This window comes from Chelonia mydas, chromosome 5, assembly GCF_015237465.2.
Source record: "Chelonia mydas isolate rCheMyd1 chromosome 5, rCheMyd1.pri.v2, whole genome shotgun sequence".
NCBI classification, from domain to species: Eukaryota; Metazoa; Chordata; order Testudines; family Cheloniidae; genus Chelonia; species Chelonia mydas.
In genome coordinates, this window is record NC_051245.2 from 95,557,856 (window position 1) to 95,571,388 (window position 13,533).

The following is a 13,533-nucleotide window of genomic DNA, read 5'->3' on the forward strand; positions in this document are numbered from 1 at the left end:
AGGGGAAGTCCCCTCCACCCCGTGGCTCCCAACTGTCGCTGGCAGAAGCCCCCTGGGCACGGGGCAGCAGAGGAAGTCTCCACACCTGACCCCACTCTCTGACAGAAGCATTGGGTGAGGGGGGAGAATCCCCACCGCCCCAACCCTGGTCCCCTGCAGAAGTGCGGGGGAGGTGGCGGGGGAGGTGGCGGGGGAGGTGGCGGGGGAAGCCCCAGAACCTGGACTCCCGCTGCAGCCCTGGGAATAGAGGAGCTCTCACTCTCTGCTGTGCCCCAGGGCCATGGCACAGTGACAGAGTTGCTCCGGTCTTGGGGGTCGCAGTTGTGGGGGGGACAGAAAGAAGCAAAAAGGTTTGCAGGACTACAGTGACAGGGTGCAAGAAGGGGACCCTAAGTGGAACGGGGTGGGCCCTGCCCCCGGGAAGGAGCAGAAAGGGGTGGGACTGGGGGGCGGGGCCACAGGTGGAACGGGGACAGGGTAAGGCCCCCTCCCACTTGCTCTGGCCCAGAAACCTTTTCTGGTGGAAACCTTAATCTGCCTCTGCCCATGTGCTGCAATGGAGATATACCCTATGGAATTTGTCTCAATAGCACAGAGGAAGCACAGTTTTCCTGAACAGCCTCCCTGCTTCCCAATAACCCACTCCCATGCAGGGGAGAATTACAGGGCTTAATTCTCTTTTCACATACACTTAGTTTTACACCATTGTCACTGCACTGACTTAAATGACCTCACTGCTGATTTATAATGTCATTAAGATGGAAAAAAAAAACCTGTTAAAAATGACAAGGACATTATGGTTGCAAAGTCAAGAACTCATCATTTAGGAAATGCCAGAATTAAGGTTGCCTTTGCAACCATAAGTCACTTCCTTGTGCATATGCATTATGATATAATCTTTAATTATATAACTGCAAGTTTGGCCAAGTTATTAGCAACTGAAAACAAGGGCTGATAATGGAAAGAGTTTGGCAACCTTAACTATCGGCATCATTACCAGCTCCACCTATAATAAGTGATAGGAAAATCAGGACTCATCACATGATTCTACTGCCTCTGGGCTTTGTGGATCTGTGGGTAAGAGGACTGAGCTTTAACTCTGAAAGCATTTCCAAAGCCAAAGTTATTAGTCTTAGAAAAAGTTCTCACAAATATAATTTCAGCTTCTTGGTTATATTTTTAGACATAAATTTCTCTTTTGCCATCAAAGTCAGAAATCATGGAGTTATCCCATTTTCAGACTTTCTCTTTACTGCGTATACTTATGAGATTTATAAATAATCACTGTAACAATGCTGTTTATACACAGTATTGGCTTGTCTTGGCAGAAACCAATCTCTTTGGAAGAGACCATTACACCATTAGTGTAAGTCCATTGTGCCTTTTAAATGTTCAAGTGACAAATCAGCTAGATGCAGTGGAAGAGTTATTGGGCCCTGATGAATCAGACTGAGCTATTCAGCTTCCCCCAAAAGATAAGTCATAACTGAACTGGAGGAATATGTCACATCTAGAAAAGAAGGGTAGATACCAGAGCAGAGAAGAGGGCCTTCAATTACCCATTGAAAATTGCACATTTACGGGTAAGTAACAGGCCAATGAGCCTCCAGAAGAGAAAGCGTTAGGTGGGACAGCTGGGGCACATTGAAAAAGAGGGGTTATGGGGTAGAGATCATATTGTCGAGCTTGGTGGTGGTATAGGTACAGGGCTCAACAGTTGAGCTAAATCTGATAAGCTTCAGAGAAGTATCCCAACTGCATCTATCTTTAGAACCTCTTTTGTTTCCAGATCATTAGTCTTATGATGAAAGGTCTACTAGAATAAAATGTAAGTCTATGGACAGAAAGTTAACAGGAGTGATGTTAACCAAGAAAACACAACACAAGAAGCAGTGCAAACAGTTCAAAAATGAATTAAGGAAATAAAATGAAGTTCAATCAATGAAAGATAAAAAAGGATAAAAAGGTGTAAATAAAAACGCTAAACAGAATGCAAGAAGAAGTAAAGAAAGACACATGCAGTACACTTGGCTGAAGAGTAAATACCAGCTTTTTTTCTGCTGATAACACACTGGATATTTTGTTTTGTTTGGCTTTTGGGATGTTTATTTTACAAGAAAATGAATTGGCTTAGTCAGCCTGAACAATACAAAGCATGCAAAAGGGGTATGGTTGGGCCATGGCAGAACCAGACTGAACTTTCCTGAGGGTTACTGGAACCGTTTAAAGAGCACTAGTAATTTAAGTTAGTATTGAAAGACATGGTGCCAGCTTTCAAAGGAGATTCTCTCTGTACTTCAGGCTGCTACAGTGGCTTCTGACCTCTGGATTACAGAGCAATCAAATTTATCTCATGGTACAATAACTAAGTTGTCAGTTCACTGAAGATCAGGACAGTATAAATAGTGATCCAACATCATCAAGAGCCATATTTGGAAGGGCAAATTTTCTCGAGATTCTCTGGAAATAGATTTGGTGAGTGTGTGTGGAGTGGCATGGATTGGCTGAGCTAATGTTTCATTTTAAGGAGTAGCATAGTACATACAGAAACAGAGTTTTCTTGTGGTTAGGACACATAGCAGGGCATCAAGATCCCTAGGTTCTCTTCCTGACCTTACCATTGACATGCTGGCTGCCTTTGGGCAGGTGATTTAGATCAAAATGTTCAAGACTGGGTGACTGTTAGGTAAATGAATCCATATTTAGGCACTTAAATAAAAGTGGTCTCTTTTCAGAGGTTTGGAACAGAATTCCTACTTCCACTGCCAGAGGCCCCGGGGGATATCTAGGTAACTGGATTTTCTCCCTTGTAATACGCATGTTTATTAAAGAAGTAATAAAACAAAATATATAAACTATATATATATATATAATGAATAATGAAATGACTACGTAATTAGCTCTCAGTGAAAAGGTCACTAATGCAGTTGCTACTTTTTGATAATTTCAGATTAGAATACACCGGATGCAATGGAATACACAGTGTTAGTTCAAAGTGTCTGGCAATACTCCCTTTTAAGTCTGCACTATATTTCATACCTTCACTGCCTTGTATTGAAGCCCAATTAAATATTATTATTATTACTATTAATTTTTATAAATGAAATTCAATATTATTTTTCTTGTCTGAAGAATCAAAAAGGCAAAACTCCATGAATTTATGAACTGAGTCTGTCAAATATCTGGAGGGGGCCAGGAGAATACAAAGGAACAAAGAAATTGTATAAATGCTGAAAGACGGAGGGGAAGATAAAGTGATGTTTCTCTAAGCTTTTCCCTTTGGAGTGTAATAAGGAAACTGCCTGGCCTGGTTTTCTAACTTTACATATTCATCATCTGTCACACTGTATTTTGGGGAGCTTTGGGGAAGTTCTTTTTAAAATGTATCTTATCTCTGAAAATGTAATGTGAATGATACTCTAGAAGTTCTAGTGAAAATTTGTTTACAATCAGAGCTTAAAGTAGGGTGGGTCACACGGGGTTATCGACTAGCCAAAACAGGTAGGGTCCTCTGCGGTAGGTCTGAAATAAACTTCTTATGTGTGAAGGAATATTGTAAATGTTTTTAAACACACTGCTATCGTAGTTTTATGGACAGAAAAGTGGTCTCAGAGTCAGAAGCTGATTTTTTTAGAAGGGCCGAGAACCCAAAATTCCAGCTGAAGTTATGAGGAGCCAGAGGTATTGAGAGTCTCTGGAAAGCAGGCTGCAAGACAGCTTAGTTCTATTCCTGGCTGTGCTATTGGTCTGCTGTGGGACCTTAAGCAAACATCAGGGACCACGGCTCTGAAACACTGGTCCATAGGGCTCTTAGATATTAGTATGTTCCAACCCACCACCCAGTGAACTGCTAACAATTGTCAAAAGAGCAGCTGAACTCTGACTGAGGACTCCAGTCCTGGGATGTGATTGACAGAATGATAGAGGTCCTGATTGGCTCCTAGCTTCTATTTAAACCAACCATAGAAATGGGAAGTTGTCCATGCCATTGGGTCCTCTCTGATTTGAACTACTTCCCCCTGCTCCTCTGGTAACCTTACCCTACCTGCCTCTCAGTTTGCCCTCTGGCCTGTCTTGGATTCTGAACTCCTGGTATCTGATTCAGCCTGACTCCTGGTCTGACCACTAGGTCAGACTGCCCATGTCCCAGTCATGACAGCAAATCACTAAAGCCAAGCTTTTTACTTCTATTTTTGTCTCTCATTTTTTACATGCTGAACTTGAGACATCTTGAAGGTTACTGGTTTTCCAAGGGTGGGTGCTGTGAACTTTCTGAAAATGAACACCTTCAAAAATCAACACCTTCTGAAAATCAACACCTCAGGTAGGGCACCTCAGTTTTTGGGTGCCCAAAGTTGCTAATTACTTCTGAAAATGTGATCTTAATCTGTGTCTCAGTATCCGCTGTATACAATGGGGATAATAATGCTTACTCACCATCATAAAGAGCAATATACAAGTGCTAAATATTAAAATTTTGTTATGAAATAGTTAGATTCCATCACTCTGTAATGACATGGCACGTCTCTGCAACCATATTAAGTTACGCTTACACTTGTAACAAGTTTTACCATACTGTGTCAATAATTTCACAGGCATACAGTAAATTAAAATGTTAATATTTTATATTTTAAATGGTACATTCAATAAAATAAACAGTTCAATAAATAGACTCTTTTGTTATATCTCATAAGTCTTAACATTTTAATTTTAAAAAATGTGTGGGAGGTTTGTCCTATCAACTCCTGTGCTGAACAACTTTAGTAGTGGTGCTTTTGAAGATGACGTCCTCCATACAATATAAGACAAATTTTCAATTGGCATTAATGATCTGAAAAAAACTTGTCAGCATAAAAACCTAAGTTTGTAGAAGGAAATCATGTGAGTGCATGTGCAACAGGGACACTTTTTTCCCCTTCATCTAACTTGCACGCACAAATTTTGTAGGTATAATTATAGGTTCCTCGTTGAAAATTTGGCCTCAAATGTAAAATTTATTTTTATACAGGCAATGCCAAAGTATAGTCTCCATTCATTATAAAAATGTGATTAAGATTAATGGAGAGTATGAAGTGAAAAGTACACGCCACTTCTTTCCCTTTTCCCAGTTAGCTAGAGTCAGGTCTATGGATCAATCTTTTCCAGGCTTGCCAGTCTAATGTTCACTCTGTATGTATTCTGCCTTCCCATACACAGTCTATCCACTGTTTTCTTGGCCATCCTCTTGTCTCTGCCTGCAAACTCTAGTCTCAAATGCCTCCTGAACAGGATTCTCTTCATCCATCTTTTGTAGAAGGCCATATCGTCCCAGCCTCCTCTCGCTGCTCTCTGATACCACAGACCTTGGTCTCACCCGTCAAATGCTTTCTCCAAATCAAGGAAAGCCCAACCATTCTTGATGTATCCCTCCAGCTTCTTTTCCACCAACTATCTAGCAATGACATACCATCTGCTTTCTTTTTTCCTTTTCTAAAACCAAGCTGCTCTTTTCCTAAAATGGCCTTCACTGTTCAGTGAATGCAACTATTTATGATTCTCTCTAACAGTCTCATGCTGTGAAACAGCATCTTAATTCCTCGGTTCTTCGAACAGTTATGCATGTCACCTTTTGGTTTGTATAGCAGTATTAGCATGGACTTTCTCCATTGTCTTGGGATTTTCTTCTCTTTCCAATCTCTGCAAAGGACTCACATGAGCCAGCGTACTCCAACCTCTTTCAAGGATTTAATCATTTCCACCATGCCTTCATCCAGATCTGCTGTGTTTCCAGGTACCATCTTCAGCAGTGCAGCCTTGATGTCTGCATCTGATAGGTCAAAGCAAATTTTGTGTCACATTCACTTTACTTTTTCTTGATTTATCTCATGTAACATGTTTTGTTTTTTTCTCCTGGGCCAGGGTTATGTGAGTTTCTGTGTACCCTCAAGTCCCAATGAAGTCCATCTAGTAACACCTGATCATCAGTAATAATCAACATTTCACCCTCTGCAGACAGCCAGCACAAGCCCTATGCACCATTTAAAATGTAATTTTAAGGGCAATTTTGAGAACTTCAGTGGGATGTACATTTTGCATAGGCCTTGGTCTGACCATCTGCACAGGACATAAGTTTCACCCTTAGTAGCTGGGCCTAATCCAAGGCCTGCTGAAGTCTGTGAAAGACTTTTCATTAACTTTAGTGGGCTTTGAGCAGGCCCACTATGCACTTTTTAAAAAAAACTCACCATGTAGAGTTTTCTTCTTGTGAAAGAACTGATACATAATTCTGAACTATGTCTTTAAAACTCTGGTCTTTTTAAAGATCACAGTCTGTGTGTAAAATTAAAATTAAAAATACATTTGCTTCAGTATACCCAAAGCTCTGGTAACCCATTCCTCAGAACTTTGCCAGTCTTGCATGAGCTTCCACAGTGCAGACTATGCAAGGCTTTTTCTTACTTTTCTTTGTGGATCTAGTCTTATCCACTCAAAACCAACAAAAATCTGGGGGGGGGCGGGGTGTGTGTGTGTGTGTGTGTGTGTGTGTGTGTGTGTGTGTGTGTGTGTGTGTGTGTGTGTGTGTGTTTAAAGGAGTTAACCTGCTTTCAAGGGTAATATTGTACATTCCTCTCAGGGTTCTTTCACCCCAGATTCACTTATCTTATTTCTCTCAAGACATTTATGATAAGTTGGTTTTGATCTAGTGCTGTAGTGCATACACAATGATCATACAGCAACCTAACTGAAGGTAGAAGCATAACCATGGGCTGTGGGGAAATGGAGGTGACATTTTATTTAGTTTGGTGAATTGATCAAGCATCCCTTTAACCCCTTCCTGCATCAGAGAAAATGGCAAAATAAAATTGCCCTGAAAACTTTTGTGAGTAAATACCCTCACCCCCACCCGACTTTCACAGGGATATTAACAGATAATTGGCAGTGTCTGATCAAATATTCCCATCTTTGTGCTGGGCAAAAACATAACCCATGTACCAAATTAGCTCAAGAAATTTCCCATTTCTGAAATGATGGGAAGGCTTCCAATTCTAAATACAATCCCTGCCCTTAGTACATGATTCATTAGATATCACTAAGTAGATATGCAGAAATCTGAATAATTGCTGTGACCTTAAGGAATTACTCTTCACATCACATAAACTCTAACTTTGGTCAACCAAGATCAATTCATATTTTGTCATCCTATGTCAGTCAGAAAGAATGCACTTACCACCACAGTGAGCCAAAACTGTGTTTTCACCTATAACTACGTAACTCCACTGGGGTCAATGTGCTCACACAGGCATAACTGAAGGCAGAATTTGGCCATGTGACTGTGTTAGAAGAATCAAAAGTATATTGTATTAAAAAAACCCCATGCATTGCAGATTATTCACACCTGCTTTCATAAAATACTCTCATCTATTTACCTCTATTTTTACCTGGTTATCAGTCAACACTGTAATAGCAAAATCCATTCCTTAAATGTTTCCTGCCTTCTGAATGAATGAAAATGTGTTCATTATTTCTGTTGGATCAGGGACCAGGTTGGTAATGAACTAGCTTTCCATGTCTGGATATGTGGCTTGTAGATATTTGTCCAGATCAGCACCACCATCAAACACCCGTTGAAGGTCTTTGCTCAGGAGACGCCCAGAAATAAAAGAGGTTAGAGCAGGAAAAAGAAGGTGGGTCTCCTCACAGGACAACTATGGGGGGAAGCTCTGGCAGTGTCTCCCCAATGAGTTAGCATATGATTTTTATTAAAATGTATCTAAAATTGTTTTAAAATTACAAAAAATGCAATATAATTAGTCTGGACAATAAAAGAAAACAGAGTTTGAACAAGGCTAGAAACTAAACTGGGTGATCAGTGGAAACAAAATGGCCAGCTCTGCAGTTCTCTCAGGGGAAGCATTAGGAAGATGATATATGGGCTGAGAAAGGAGAGTAATCTGACATGTGACAAACTGTGGACAACACACGCATGGGCTGTAATTTGTTAGCACTTTTGCATAGGATTTTCAAAAGCGCTCAGTGTAGTCATAATTCTGCTCCCATTGAATCAGTGAGAATCGTACTGTTAATACCAGTGGAGTGGAGTCGGGCCAATGCTATTGCTTTTGAATGTGCTTTTGCCAAAGCTGTATGGGCCTGATAGTTTCTTGCACACTAATTCTACACGGGTGTAACACCAGTGACTTCAGTGGGGCTATTACTAATTTGCACAGATGTAAATGAGAGCAGAATCAAGAAATCTAATAATAGCAGGCGGGAAATCTTTAAGATTTTCACTTACTGTTTGTTTTCATGCTTTCAATGTATTTCAATTACTTCAAAAAATACTTCAAAAAAGTACTGGTGGCAGTAGGGGCCACAATGATCCTAAATACTGCAATTTGAGCTAAAACTGTCGTGTAGCCTTGGGCACAGCTTTAGCAGTGTGTCTCCTGCCTTTGAAGTATTTCAAATGAATACTCTTAGAGCAAAGAAACCACTCATAATTAAATAGTAAGTTGCTTTAAAAGATATCTTACAAAACTGGTAAATAATCTAGGTTGAAATTCAAAAGAGGGTTAAGTGATACTGAAGTAGTGTATAGGCCTTGTGCTGAGGCCCTGCACAGAGGGGAAATTCACCTTTTGTAGGGAGTGGTTCTCATATCTACTTCAAAGGCAAGAGAAACTAGACTAAATTCTGTGTTCCACTCTGGCATCTCAATTTAAAATTGAGTTAGTTACTCCTGTTTTACACCCATGTGTGAGAGAGGAGAATCCGGTCCTCTGCCTAGCAAGAATTTTTTATAGTTGTAAATGCATGTGTTCGCATCAGAAATGTCTGCTTCCAACTAGAGAACAGAACAATACCAGGATCTAAATCAGGGGTCGGCAACCTTTCAGAAGTGGTGTGCCGAGTCTTCATTTAGTCACTCTAATTTAAGGTTTTGCATGCCAGTAATACATTTTAACGTTTTTAGAAGGTCTCTTTCTATAAGTCTATAATATATAACTAAACTATTGCTGTATGTAAAGTAAATAAGGTTTTTAAAATGTTTAAGAAGCTTCATTTAAAATTAAATTAAAATGCAGAGCCCCCCAGACTGGTGGCCAGGACCCAGGCAGTGTGAGTGCCACTGAAAATCAGCTTGCATGCCTCCTTCGGCACGCGTACCATAGTTTTGCCTACCCCTGATCTAAGTGTTCAAACAAAACTCACCAATAGTTCTTGAACTTCAAATATTTACAATACATTGCTTGTGAATGATCAGCTGTCCAAGGCTAATACTGTACATTGAAACTATTCAGTGAACAGTTTTGAATGGTAAATAAGCTTGAAAATCCAGTTTCATGACAGCATTCACCGACAGACTTTAAGATGAAATAGGATCTTAAAGCACAATGTAATCTCTCTCTCTCTCATCAATATCATGAAAATGTCTTCAGCACATTGTCCATCCTGTTTCCCCTGCTTTCCATAAGCAGAAGGAAGAATGGCCTTGTGATTAAGACATGATGAGGAGCTTGGAGTTCTGGGATCTATTTCCAACTCTTCTACAGCCTGCTCTGTGATCTTGAGCAAGTCAGTTAACCTCTCTTTCCTTCACTTTCTCTTCTCTGTTAAACTGGGATAATAATACTCACTTACTTCAGAGGGGTGTTGTGAAAATAAACTTCATTCATATTGGGAAAGTGGATTGAAATCCTCAAATGGAAGCTGCTACATAAGTGCATGTTGTTTTGTTGTGTTGATTTATTATTATTTTATTGTTATATGAGGAAGGATTATATGGTTATGTGATATATCTGTGCAGATATATGACAGTCAGATGGTTCATAAGTGTTGTTGGCCACTTAATTTTTTCTTTTATCCATTCCATTTATAACACCTTTTATAAACCCAAGAAGCACAGTCCTGTTCCCATTAATGGCAGTGGTGACACCTCCATTGACTTCAGCAGGAGCAAGACCTAGCAGAGTAGAATATTGGATTCTTGAGTTCTGATGTAAAGACTACTAGTCTCACTCTATCAAACCCTGGTGAGAGTAGGATTTTATTTGAACATGACAAATATGGGTTGTGTGAATGAAACTCCTAGATCCTAACATATGTGCTTTCTGATGAATAAACAGGGCAAAGGTCACAGCTGTTCAGTAGGCAAAAGAAGACAAATGGGAGAAAACAAACAATCTCTTATTGTTCATATCTAAGTTCCTTTTTCATTTATTTTGTAAGCACTGAAAAAAAATACATATTTCACTTACTCACTGAAAGTGCAGTAAAAGCAGATAAAGATAACTGAAATTATTTTTAATAATTATTCATTCAAATCCGAATACAGATGAATGATTCAATGAAATACATAAGGGTCTGTGACAGAAAGAAAATATTAACAGACATCAGGGAATGTACTGAGAACTGATCTTGCACCCACTGTCATCAAAATCAAAACTCCTGTTGACTTCAATTGGAGCAGAGGCAGGCCTGAATTTGTTTAATTTGATTCATTTTTTAAAAATTTGTGACCTCTTCCCTCACCAAAACAACCGCTGACGGATAAATTCATGGAGGATAGGTCCATCAATGGCTATTAGCCAGGATGGGCCAGGATGGTGTCCCTATCTTCTGTTTGCCAGAAGCTGGGAATGGGTGACAGGGGATGGATCACTTGATGATTACCTGTTCTGTTCATTCCCTCTGGGGCACCTGGCCACTGTCGGAAGACAAGATACGGGGCTAGATGGGCCTTTGGTCTGTCCCAGTATGGCCATTCTTATGTTCTTATTCAAGATTCTGTAAAACAACTTTAAAAGGCCAAAAAAGTCATTTCTGAAAAAGTCATAATTATAAGTGGTATTAAAAATGAAAAACAATCATTAAAAATGTCAGGGTTGTTTACTTTTCACAAGATTTGAAACTTACCCATTTTTCATATTTTTTTCAAAAGTTTTACTGAGATTTATATTAAAATCACTATCAAAATGGTTATCAAAAATTTTCACTTACTAAGAAGTGAGTAATTAGTAAACATTTTCTATAACCATTTCTGTAAAGATTTTGACAATGATTTTGATAAAATTTTGATATAATTTTCTCAAAAAATAAATTTTAAAAAAAGCCAACAGTTTTTCATGAATATTTTTGTTTTATTTTTTAAAATGCTGTTTTGTTGTGAAAAATCATTTTGTCTGAAAAATTTCAATCACTTCTACTCATAATATACCATACATATTGTAAATGATGTAGTGCATAATGAATGTTTCAGGAGTCAAGTAGCTAGTTACTGTGCTAGCAACCTTGATGTAGTTTATGCGATATACAGTAATATTTTTTTAAATGTGTATTTCAGCCACAGAGCATATTTTATGTGCTCCCGGCCACTGACACAAACTTTGACCAGACTGGGTGCAGGCAGACTGTATCCAACCCACACCACATACTAACAGTCTAGCACAGATCCTATCAGTAACAGGTTGGTGGGGCAGACCTTCCTGGGTCTTGAAGCAGACACTATAGACTTTGGGAAATGCAAGCAAAGGCAGAAAGCCGTTTTGGTATCCATCACTGGATGGACAAAAGAGACCAGAGCTCTTGTAATCTGAGAAAGATGGATCCTTCAGTTAAGGGGGTAGAAGTCTCTAAGAACTGACTATAGGTGAGAAACCTGCTTAGACAAAGATTGCACCTTGCTGAAGTTAAGTTTTAGTCACTAGATAGCATGTTTTGTTTTGTTTTACTTGTAACCATAGCTGTGTCTTCTATTCTTATTGCCACTTAAGTATCTGTTCTCTGTTAATAAACTCACCTTGTTTTATTACAAAACCATCTCAGTGCTGTGTATTAAACTGAAGGGTGGATCGTCAGTTAAACTAACAGGCAGAGGACTTCATAACTTCTGTGAATATCTAGTGAGAGAGACTGGATATTGCAGGGGAGATGGTTTTGGGGAGGCTCAGGATTGGAAGGGTTGTTGGTGTCACCCTGCAAGGAGAAACCAGGCTGGTGAAAGCCAGGGTGAGGCCACTGTGCTGAGAGCAGGCTGCTGGTATCAGGACTCTGAGCCAAAGCTGCACAACACAAACACCCAGGGTTACAGGGCAGGCAGTGAGAGAGCCCCTTACTTTATCTGGGTGAACCCCCAAACCATCACAATGATATTCTTCTGTTTTACATGGTTCTGTCTGGGCAATTCATTTCTGCCATTATTTTTTTTTAACTGTTGTTTAGCACCTATATGTGCTTTATAAATTGACATAAATATTTGAAAGAATAGCACACATATTAATATGTTTTCATTAAACTAAATACGGAAAATATCAATTTCCCTTTGAGCTCTCTTGCATGTTTAATTTTAGAATAATGTTTCTTAGACTAATTCTAGAGAAAATGGCAAAAAATATTGTGTTTGTTTCTAAATGTCATGGGAATGAGATTACGTTTTATCGTGACATATTTTACTTTAATTTTTTCTAGTAGGCCTTTATGACAAAGTATTTTAAGAATCAATTATTGTACGTATCATCAAAAATGCAATTTATTATTAAGAAAGACTAACAACCTTTCTAGCAGTTTATTACTTCACATTAAATATTTATTAGGGGAAAAATTAGAAGTAGTAAGCACATTTCATTTCAATAATAATGAATAAAAGTATACCTGAAGTTAATTTTTACAAGATAGAACTAGGAATGCTGACATTTGAAGCCTGGACCTTCAGCATTGCAGGACAGATTGTTACTACTGAACTACTTGAACTACAGGACTAATAACATTAGTAGTCAGCAGGAGAAGGCTGTTTTTGGGTGGGGAGGTGGAATGGGCTACAGCTAGGTCTGGGAAATGGTTGCAAGAAGCTCACCCTGATGTGATTTGCTCTCTCTTCCCTTCCCCATACACCCAGGGAATTTGGGGGAGCTGCCACCCTGGGGACTGGAGGGAGAGGGAAACTGGACCACTGATGCCATTGCTAGGTGTGCTACAGCTTCTTTGGTAGCTCCCTGTGACCCCAAAGCAGCATCTGCTGCTGCTGCTTTGGTAGTGGCATGAGCCCTCAGCCCAGTCTAGAAACAGTGATTTCATCAGAACAGCGGTGCTGGAACAATTTTTATTGTGGGGGTGCAGAGAGTCATTGAACCAAACTGTAAACCCTGTATATAATGGAAACCATTTCAAGACAGGGGATGAGGGAGCACCCCCAGCACCCATAGTTCCAGCACCTATGTATCAGACTGCCAAAACTGCCCTGAGGAACACAAAAGAGGAGAGGAAATGGTGACTTATCACAGCCAAATCTGAATGGAATTATTGCATAGGACAAAGAAAAGGCACATCTAAAGGGAACTCACCCTGCCCTATGGCAAAGGTTGGCTGCAGAGATGTGAGAGCCAGCACTAGGCATAAGCAGGCAAAGCAATTGATTAAGTACCCAAAAAGCTCAAAGGGATCCTGATTTAGTATTGCAACAAAATACCGTTAATTTAAGGTGGACTTTTAAAGAAGTGTATCAGTATGCGTTGGGTTGGGTTTTTTCCTTTGGTTTTCAAAAAGAAAAGGAGTACT

At 39.6% G+C, this 13,533-nt stretch overlaps 1 long non-coding RNA gene across 3 annotated transcripts; it reads right to left on the reverse strand.

Moving 5' to 3' along the window:
* Positions 1–3,314: 3,314 nt before the first annotated feature.
* LOC122466061 lies at positions 3,315–13,533 on the reverse strand. 3 transcript variants are annotated; one of them, XR_006291278.1, is made up of 5 exons: positions 11,780–13,533; positions 10,654–10,778; positions 7,419–7,612; positions 7,238–7,310; positions 3,315–5,806 (listed from the first exon to the last, which is right to left on the reverse strand). It is a non-coding gene; the product is annotated as an uncharacterized LOC122466061 (long non-coding RNA). The 3 variants fall into 3 exon arrangements; XR_006291279.1 differs by having other exon boundaries at positions 7,407–7,612; XR_006291280.1 differs by lacking the exon at positions 7,419–7,612 and having other exon boundaries at positions 11,780–13,531.